We start from the raw sequence: 8357 nt of genomic DNA, 5'->3' as shown, positions 1-8357 counted from the left end.
CCCCGTGGCTCCAGTGGCCTCCCCAGGCTCCTGCCGTGGGTCCTGGTCCCGCTCACCGGGGCCCAGGTTCTCCGCAGGTGAATGCCTTTTGCGGACACCAGGGACCACAGGCCGCGGATCCCTTCACGGGCAGGGGGGGTTCGAGCTCTGTGGGACCCAGGTCGCAGCGCACACAGTCCCTTCTCGCAAAGTTCAGCCCAGACTTTAGAGAGTAGAAGCGTGTCGGTCCAAGTTTTCCGCCTCGGGGCAGGGTGGGGCCGTTTGAGCCAAGAGAGACTCTTAGCCCCCCAGGCAGGTCTCAGGCCTGAGACCCCCAGGGAGACCCGGTCCCTGGGCGTGGGTCCCGCCCGCCCGGGACCGCCCCACCTGGCCGGGAACCGTGGCCGGCCCCTCTTCCCGGCCCCATGTCCCTAGCTCTTCCCTGGCACTCTGCCTCTGGCGGGGTGGGAGACGGGCTGGCAAGTGTGGTCCACGGGAAAACGCGCGGTCCTCTGGGTGGCAGGGAGGGCCTCCGTTAACTCTGACACCAGCCCAGGGACCCTGTGGACCTGGCCTGATATCTCAAGGGGGGGGCACGTTGCCCGGAGGGATGCTCTTGGGGTGGGGCCTGCTTGCGCCTGCGCGGCCCCGCCTCTTGGCCCGAAACAACCCAGCCGCGGCTCGGACAAAAGCCATCTCCTGGGGGCCTCCCCCCTGTTCTTCCATCCGTAAAGGGGGACCCCTTTACGGATGGAAGAACAGGGGGATCTTCGCAGTGGTGGGGACGGGACGGAGGGGTCTGCGGGTTTGCAGCCACGTAGGCCAGTTGCTCGCACCCCGGCCCCATGTGTCCCAGCTCCATGGACGAGGTGGGCCGCTTATGGCGGGATGCAGGCGTCCTGCGGGGCTCAGGGGACGGCGTGGGCACTCCCCGGGCGAGAGAGGGCGCCTGGGACCCGAGAGAGCCCCGGGGAGAGTCCGAGGCCTGGCCGCAGAGGCCTCCATTGCCTCCCCGGGCTCCTACCATGGGGCCTGACCGTGCTCGCCCGAGGCCCAGGTTCACCGCAGGTGAATGCCTTTTGCGGACGCCAAGGACAGGAGGTCGCCGATTCCCTCACAGAGGTGGGGGTTCGAGCTCTGGGGGACTGAGGTCGCAGCGGTCACACTCCATTTTTGGGTGGTTCCGCAGAGACTGGAGGGTTGAAGCGGCTGGGTCCAAGTCTGCCGCCTTGTGGCAGGGTGGGGGCTTTGCAGGCGAAGCAAGGCTCTTAGCCTCCCAGGCGGGGCACAGGCCAGACTCCCCAAGGGAGAACCGGTCCTTGGTCGAGGGTCCCGCCCGCCCGCCCGGAACCGCTCCACCTGGCCCGGAACCGTGGCCGGCCCCTCTTCCCGGCCCCATGTCCCTAGCTCTTCCCTGGCACTCTGCCTCTGGCGGCGTGGGAGACGGGCTGGCAAGTGTGGTCCACGGGAAAACGCGAGGTCCTCTGGGTGGCAGGGAGGGCTTCCGTTAACTCTGACCCCAGCCCAGGGACCCTGTGACCTGGCCTGATATCTCAAGGGGGGGGCACGTTGCCCAGAGGGATGCTCTTGGGGTGGGGCCTGCTTGCGCCTGCGCGGCCCCGCCTCTTGGCCCGAAACCACCCAGTCGCGGCTCGGACAAAAGCCATCTCCTGGGGGACTCCCCCCTGTTCTTCCATCCGTAAAGGGGGACCCCTTTACGGATGGAAGAACAGGGGGATCTTCGCAGTGGTGGGGACGGGACGGAGGGGTCTGCGGGTTTGCAGCCACGTAGGCCAGTTGCTCGCACCCCGGCCCCATGTGTCCCAGCTCCATGGACGAGGTGGGCCGCTTATGGCGGGATGCAGGCGTCCTGCGGGGCTCAGGGGACGGCGTGGGCACTCCCCGGGCGAGAGAGGGCGCCTGGGACCCGAGAGAGCCCCGGGGAGAGTCCGAGGCCTGGCCGCAGAGGCCTCCATTGCCTCCTCGGGCTCCTACCATGGGGCCTGACCTTGCTCGCCCGAGGCCCAGATTCACCGCAGGTGAATGCCTTTTGCGGACGCCAAGGACAGGAGGTCGCCGATTCCCTCACAGAGGTGGGGGTTCGAGCTCTGGGGGACTGAGGTCGCAGCGGTCACACTCCATTTTTGGGTGGTTCCGCAGAGACTGGAGGGTTGAAGCGGCTGGGTCCAAGTCTGCCGCCTTGTGGCAGGGTGGGGGCTTTGCAGGCGAAGCAAGGCTCTTAGCCTCCCAGGCGGGGCACAGGCCAGACTCCCCAAGGGAGAACCGGTCCTTGGTCGAGGGTCCCGCCCGCCCGCCCGGAACCGCTCCACCTGGCCCGGAACCGTGGCCGGCCCCTCTTCCCGGCCCCATGTCCCTAGCTCTTCCCTGGCACTCTGCCTCTGGCGGCGTGGGAGACGGGCTGGCAAGTGTGGTCCACGGGAAAACGCGAGGTCCTCTGGGTGGCAGGGAGGGCTTCCGTTAACTCTGACCCCAGCCCAGGGACCCTGTGGACCTGGCCTGATATCTCAAGGGGGGGGCACGTTGCCCGGAGGGATGCTCTTGGGGTGGGGCCTGCTTGCGCCTGCGCGGCCCCGCCTCTTGGCCCGAAACCACCCAGTCGCGGCTCGGACAAAAGCCATCTCCTGGGGGACTCCCCCCTGTTCTTCCATCCGTAAAGGGGGACCCCTTTACGGATGGAAGAACAGGGGGATCTTCGCAGTGGTGGGGACGGGACGGAGGGGTCTGCGGGTTTGCAGCCACGTAGGCCAGTTGCTCGCACCCCGGCCCCATGTGTCCCAGCTCCATGGACGAGGTGGGCCGCTTATGGCGGGATGCAGGCGTCCTGCGGGGCTCAGGGGACGGCGTGGGCACTCCCCGGGCGAGAGAGGGCGCCTGGGACCCGAGAGAGCACCCGGGAAAATGCCCAGCCCTGGCCCCCGTGGCTCCAGTGGCCTCCCCAGGCTCCTGCCGTGGGGCCTGGTCCCGCTCACCGGGGCCCAGGTTCTCCGCAGGTGAATGCCTTTTGCGGACACCAGGGACCACAGGCCGCGGATCCCTTCACGGGCAGGGGGGGTTCGAGCTCTGTGGGACCCAGGTCGCAGCGCACACAGTCCCTTCTCGCAAAGTTCAGCCCAGACTTTAGAGAGTAGAAGCGTGTCGGTCCAAGTTTTCCGCCTCGGGGCAGGGTGGGGCCGTTTGAGCCAAGAGAGACTCTTAGCCCCCCAGGCAGGTCTCAGGCCTGAGACCCCCAGGGAGACCCGGTCCCTGGGCGTGGGTCCCGCCCGCCCGGGACCGCCCCACCTGGCCGGGAACCGTGGCCGGCCCCTCTTCCCGGCCCCATGTCCCTAGCTCTTCCCTGGCACTCTGCCTCTAGGGGTGGGAGACGGGCTGGCAAGTGTGGTCCACGGGAAAACGCGCGGTCCTCTGGGTGGCAGGGAGGGCCTCCGTTAACTCTGACACCAGCCCAGGGACCCTGTAGACCTGGCCTGATATCTCAAGGGGGGGGCACGTTGCCCGGAGGGATGCTCTTGGGGTGGGGCCTGCTTGCGCCTGCGTGGCCCCGCCTCTTGGCCCGAAACCACCCAGCCGCGGCTCGGACAAAAGCCATCTCCTGGGGGCCTCCCCCCTGTTCTTCCATCCGTAAAGGGGGACCCCTTTACGGATGGAAGAACAGGGGGATCTTCGCAGTGGTGGGGACGGGACGGAGGGGTCTGCGGGTTTGCAGCCACGTAGGCCAGTTGCTCGCACCCCGGCCCCATGTGTCCCAGCTCCATGGACGAGGTGGGCCGCTTATGGCGGGATGCAGGCGTCCTGCGGGGCTCAGGGGACGGCGTGGGCACTCCCCGGGCGAGAGAGGGCGCCTGGGACCCGAGAGAGCCCCGGGGAGAGTCCGAGGCCTGGCCGCAGAGGCCTCCATTGCCTCCCCGGGCTCCTACCATGGGGCCTGACCGTGCTCGCCCGAGGCCCAGGTTCACCGCAGGTGAATGCCTTTTGCGGACGCCAAGGACAGGAGGTCGCCGATTCCCTCACAGAGGTGGGGGTTCGAGCTCTGGGGGACTGAGGTCGCAGCGGTCACACTCCATTTTTGGGTGGTTCCGCAGAGACTGGAGGGTTGAAGCGGCTGGGTCCAAGTCTGCCGCCTTGTGGCAGGGTGGGGGCTTTGCAGGCGAAGCAAGGCTCTTAGCCTCCCAGGCGGGGCACAGGCCAGACTCCCCAAGGGAGAACCGGTCCTTGGTCGAGGGTCCCGCCCGCCCGCCCCGAACCGCTCCACCTGGCGCGGAACCGTGGCCGGCCCCTCTTCCAGGCACCAGGTCCCTAGTTCTTTCCTGGCACTCTGCCTCTGCGGGGGTGGGAGAGCTGCTGGGAAGTGTGGTCCAAGGGAAAACGCGCGGTACTCTGGGTGGCAGGGAGGGCTTCCGTTAACTCTGACACCAGCCCAGGGACCCTGTGGACCTGGCCTGATATCTCAAGGGGGGGGCACGTTGCCCGGAGGGATGCTCTTGGGGTGGGGCCTGCTTGCGCCTGCGCGGCCCCGCCTCTTCGCCCGAAACCACCCAGCCGCGGCTCGGACAAAAGCCATCTCCTGGGGGCCTACCCCCTGTTCTTCCATCCGTAAAGGGGGACCCCTTTACGGATGGAAGAACAGGGGGATCTTCGCAGTGGTGGGGACGGGACGGAGGGGTCTGCGGGTTTGCAGCCACGTAGGCCAGTTGCTCGCACCCCGGCCCCATGTGTCCCAGCTCCATGGACGAGGTGGGCCGCTTATGGCGGGATGCAGGCGTCCTGCGGGGCTCAGGGGACGGCGTGGGCACTCCCTGGGCGAGAGAGGGCGCCTGGGACCCGAGAGAGCCCCGGGGAGAGTCCGAGGCCTGGCCGCAGAGGCCTCCATTGCCTCCCCGGGCTCCTACCATGGGGCCTGACCGTGCTCGCCCGAGGCCCAGATTCACCGCACGTGAATGCCTTTTGCGGACGCCAAGGACAGGAGGTCGCCGATTCCCTCACAGAGGTGGGGGTTCGAGCTCTGGGGGACTGAGGTCGCAGCGGTCACACTCCATTTTTGGGTGGTTCCGCAGAGACTGGAGGGTTGAAGCGGCTTGGTCCAAGTCTCCGCCTTGTGGCAGGGTGGGGGCTTTGAGGGCGAAGCAAGGCTCTTAGCCTCCCAGGCGGGGCACAGGCCAGACTCCCCAAGGGAGAACCGGTCCTTGGTCGAGGGTCCCGCCCGCCCGCCCGGAACCGCTCCACCTTGCGCGGAACCGTGGCCGGCCCCTCTTCCAGGCACCAGGTCCCTAGTTCTTCCCTGGCACTCTGCCTCTGCGGGGGTGGGAATGCTGCTGGGAAGTGTGGTCCACGGGAAAACGCGCGGTCCTCTGGGTGGCAGGGAGGGCCTCCGTTAACTCTGACACCAGCCCAGGGACCCTGTGGACCTGGCCTGATATCTCAAGGGGGGGGCACGTTGCCCGGAGGGATGCTCTTGGGGTGGGGCCTGCTTGCGCCTGCGCGGCCCCGCCTCTTCGCCCGAAACCACCCAGCCGCGGCTCGGACAAAAGCCATCTCCTGGGGGCCTCCCCCCTGTTCTTCCATCCGTAAAGGGGGACCCCTTTACGGATGGAAGAACAGGGGGATCTTCGCAGTGGTGGGGACGGGACGGAGGGGTCTGCGGGTTTGCAGCCACGTAGGCCAGTTGCTCGCACCCCGGCCCCATGTGTCCCAGCTCCATGGACGAGGTGGGCGCTTATGGCGGGATGCAGGCGTCCTGCGGGGGTCAGGGGACGGCGTGGGCACTCCCCGGGCGAGAGAGGGCGCCTGGGACCCGAGAGAGCCCCGGGGAGAGTCCGAGGCCTGGCCGCAGAGGCCTCCATTGCCTCCCCGGGCTCCTACCATGGGGCCTGACCGTGCTCGCCCGAGGCCCAGATTCACCGCACGTGAATGCCTTTTGCGGACGCCAAGGACAGGAGGTCGCCGATTCCCTCACAGAGGTGGGGGTTCGAGCTCTGGGGGACTGAGGTCGCAGCGGTCACACTCCATTTTTGGGTGGTTCCGCAGAGACTGGAGGGTTGAAGCGGCTGGGTCCAAGTCTGCCGCCTTGTGGCAGGGTGGGGGCTTTGCAGGCGAAGCAAGGCTCTTAGCCTCCCAGGCGGGGCACAGGCCAGACTCCCCAAGGGAGAACCGGTCCTTGGTCGAGGGTCCCGCCCGCCCGCCCCGAACCGCTCCACCTGGCGCGGAACCGTGGCCGGCCCCTCTTCCAGGCACCAGTTCCCTAGTTCTTCCCTGGCACTCTGCCTCTGCGGGGGTGGGAATGCTGCTGGGAAGTGTGGTCCACGGGAAAACGCGCGGTCCTCTGGGTGGCAGGGAGGGCCTCCGTTAACTCTGACACCAGCCCAGGGACCCTGTGGACCTGGCCTGATATCTCAAGGGGGGGGCACGTTGCCCGGAGGGATGCTCTTGGGGTGGGGCCTGCTTGCGCCTGCGCGGCCCCGCCTCTTGGCCCGAAACCACCCAGCCGCGGCTCGGACAAAAGCCATCTCCTGGGGGCCTCCCCCCTGTTCTTCCATCCGTAAAGGGGGACCCCTTTACGGATGGAAGAACAGGGGGATCTTCGCAGTGGTGGGGACGGGACGGAGGGGTCTGCGGGTTTGCAGCCACGTAGGCCAGTTGCTCGCACCCCGGCCCCATGTGTCCCAGCTCCATGGACGAGGTGGGCCGCTTATGGCGGGATGCAGGCGTCCTGCGGGGCTCAGGGGACGGCGTGGGCACACCCCGGGCGAGAGAGGGCTCCTGGGACCCGAGAGAGCCCCGGGGAGAGTCCGAGGCCTGGCCGCAGAGGCCTCCATTGCCTCCTCGGGCTCCTACCATGGGGCCTGACCTTGCTCGCCCGAGGCCCAGATTCACCGCAGGTGAATGCCTTTTGCGGACGCCAAGGACAGGAGGTCGCCGATTCCCTCACAGAGGTGGGGGTTCGAGCTCTGGGGGACTGAGGTCGCAGCGGTCACACTCCATTTTTGGGTGGTTCCGCAGAGACTGGAGGGTTGAAGCGGCTGGGTCCAAGTCTGCCGCCTTGTGGCAGGGTGGGGGCTTTGCAGGCGAAGCAAGGCTCTTAGCCTCCCAGGCGGGGCACAGGCCAGACTCCCCAAGGGAGAACCAGTCTTGGTCGAGGGTCCCGCCCGCCCGCCCGGAACCGCTCCACCTGGCGCGGAACCGTGGCCGGCCCCTCTTCCAGGCACCAGGTCCCTAGTTCTTCCCTGGCACTCTGCCTCTGCGGGGGTGGGAATGTTGCTGGGAAGTGTGGTCCACGGGAAAACGCGCGGTCCTCTGGGTGGCAGGGAGGGCTTCCGTTAACTCTGACCCCAGCCCAGGGACCCTGTGGACCTGGCCTGATATCTCAAGGGGGGGGCACGTTGCCCGGAGGGATGCTCTTGGGGTGGGGCCTGCTTGCGCCTGCGCGGCCCCGCCTCTTGGCCCGAAAACACCCAGCCGCGGCTCGGACAAAAGCCATCTCCTGGGGGCCTCCCCCCTGTTCTTCCATCCGTAAAGGGGGACCCCTTTACGGATGGAAGAACAGGGGGATCTTCGCAGTGGTGGGGACGGGACGGAGGGGTCTGCGGGTTTGCAGCCACGTAGGCCAGTTGCTCGCACCCCGGCCCCATGTGTCCCAGCTCCATGGACGAGGTGGGCCGCTTATGGCGGGATGCAGGCGTCCTGCGGGGCTCAGGGGACGGCGTGGGCACTCCCCGGGCGAGAGAGGGCGCCTGGGACCCGAGAGAGCCCCGGGGAGAGTCCGAGGCCTGGCCGCAGAGGCCTCCATTGCCTCCCCGGGCTCCTACCATGGGGCCTGACCGTGCTCGCCCGAGGCCCAGGTTCACCGCAGGTGAATGCCTTTTGCGGACGCCAAGGACAGGAGGTCGCCGATTCCCTCACAGAGGTGGGGGTTCGAGCTCTGGGGGACTGAGGTCGCAGCGGTCACACTCCATTTTTGGGTGGTTCCGCAGAGACTGGAGGGTTGAAGCGGCTGGGTCCAAGTCTGCCGCCTTGTGGCAGGGTGGGGGCTTTGCAGGCGAAGCAAGGCTCTTAGCCTCCCAGGCGGGGCACAGGCCAGACTCCCCAAGGGAGAACCGGTCCTTGGTCGAGGGTCCCGCCCGCCCGCCCGGAACCGCTCCACCTGGCCCGGAACCGTGGCCGGCCCCTCTTCCCGGCCCCATGTCCCTAGCTCTTCCCTGGCACTCTGCCTCTGGCGGCGTGGGAGACGGGCTGGCAAGTGTGGTCCACGGGAAAACGCGAGGTCCTCTGGGTGGCAGGGAGGGCTTCCGTTAACTCTGACCCCAGCCCAGGGACCCTGTGGACCTGGCCTGATATCTCAAGGGGGGGGCACGTTGCCCGGAGGG

This window comes from Desmodus rotundus, unplaced genomic scaffold, assembly GCF_022682495.2.
Source record: "Desmodus rotundus isolate HL8 unplaced genomic scaffold, HLdesRot8A.1 manual_scaffold_18, whole genome shotgun sequence".
NCBI classification, from domain to species: domain Eukaryota; kingdom Metazoa; phylum Chordata; class Mammalia; order Chiroptera; family Phyllostomidae; genus Desmodus; species Desmodus rotundus.
Note: the sequence above shows the minus strand (reverse complement) of the source record.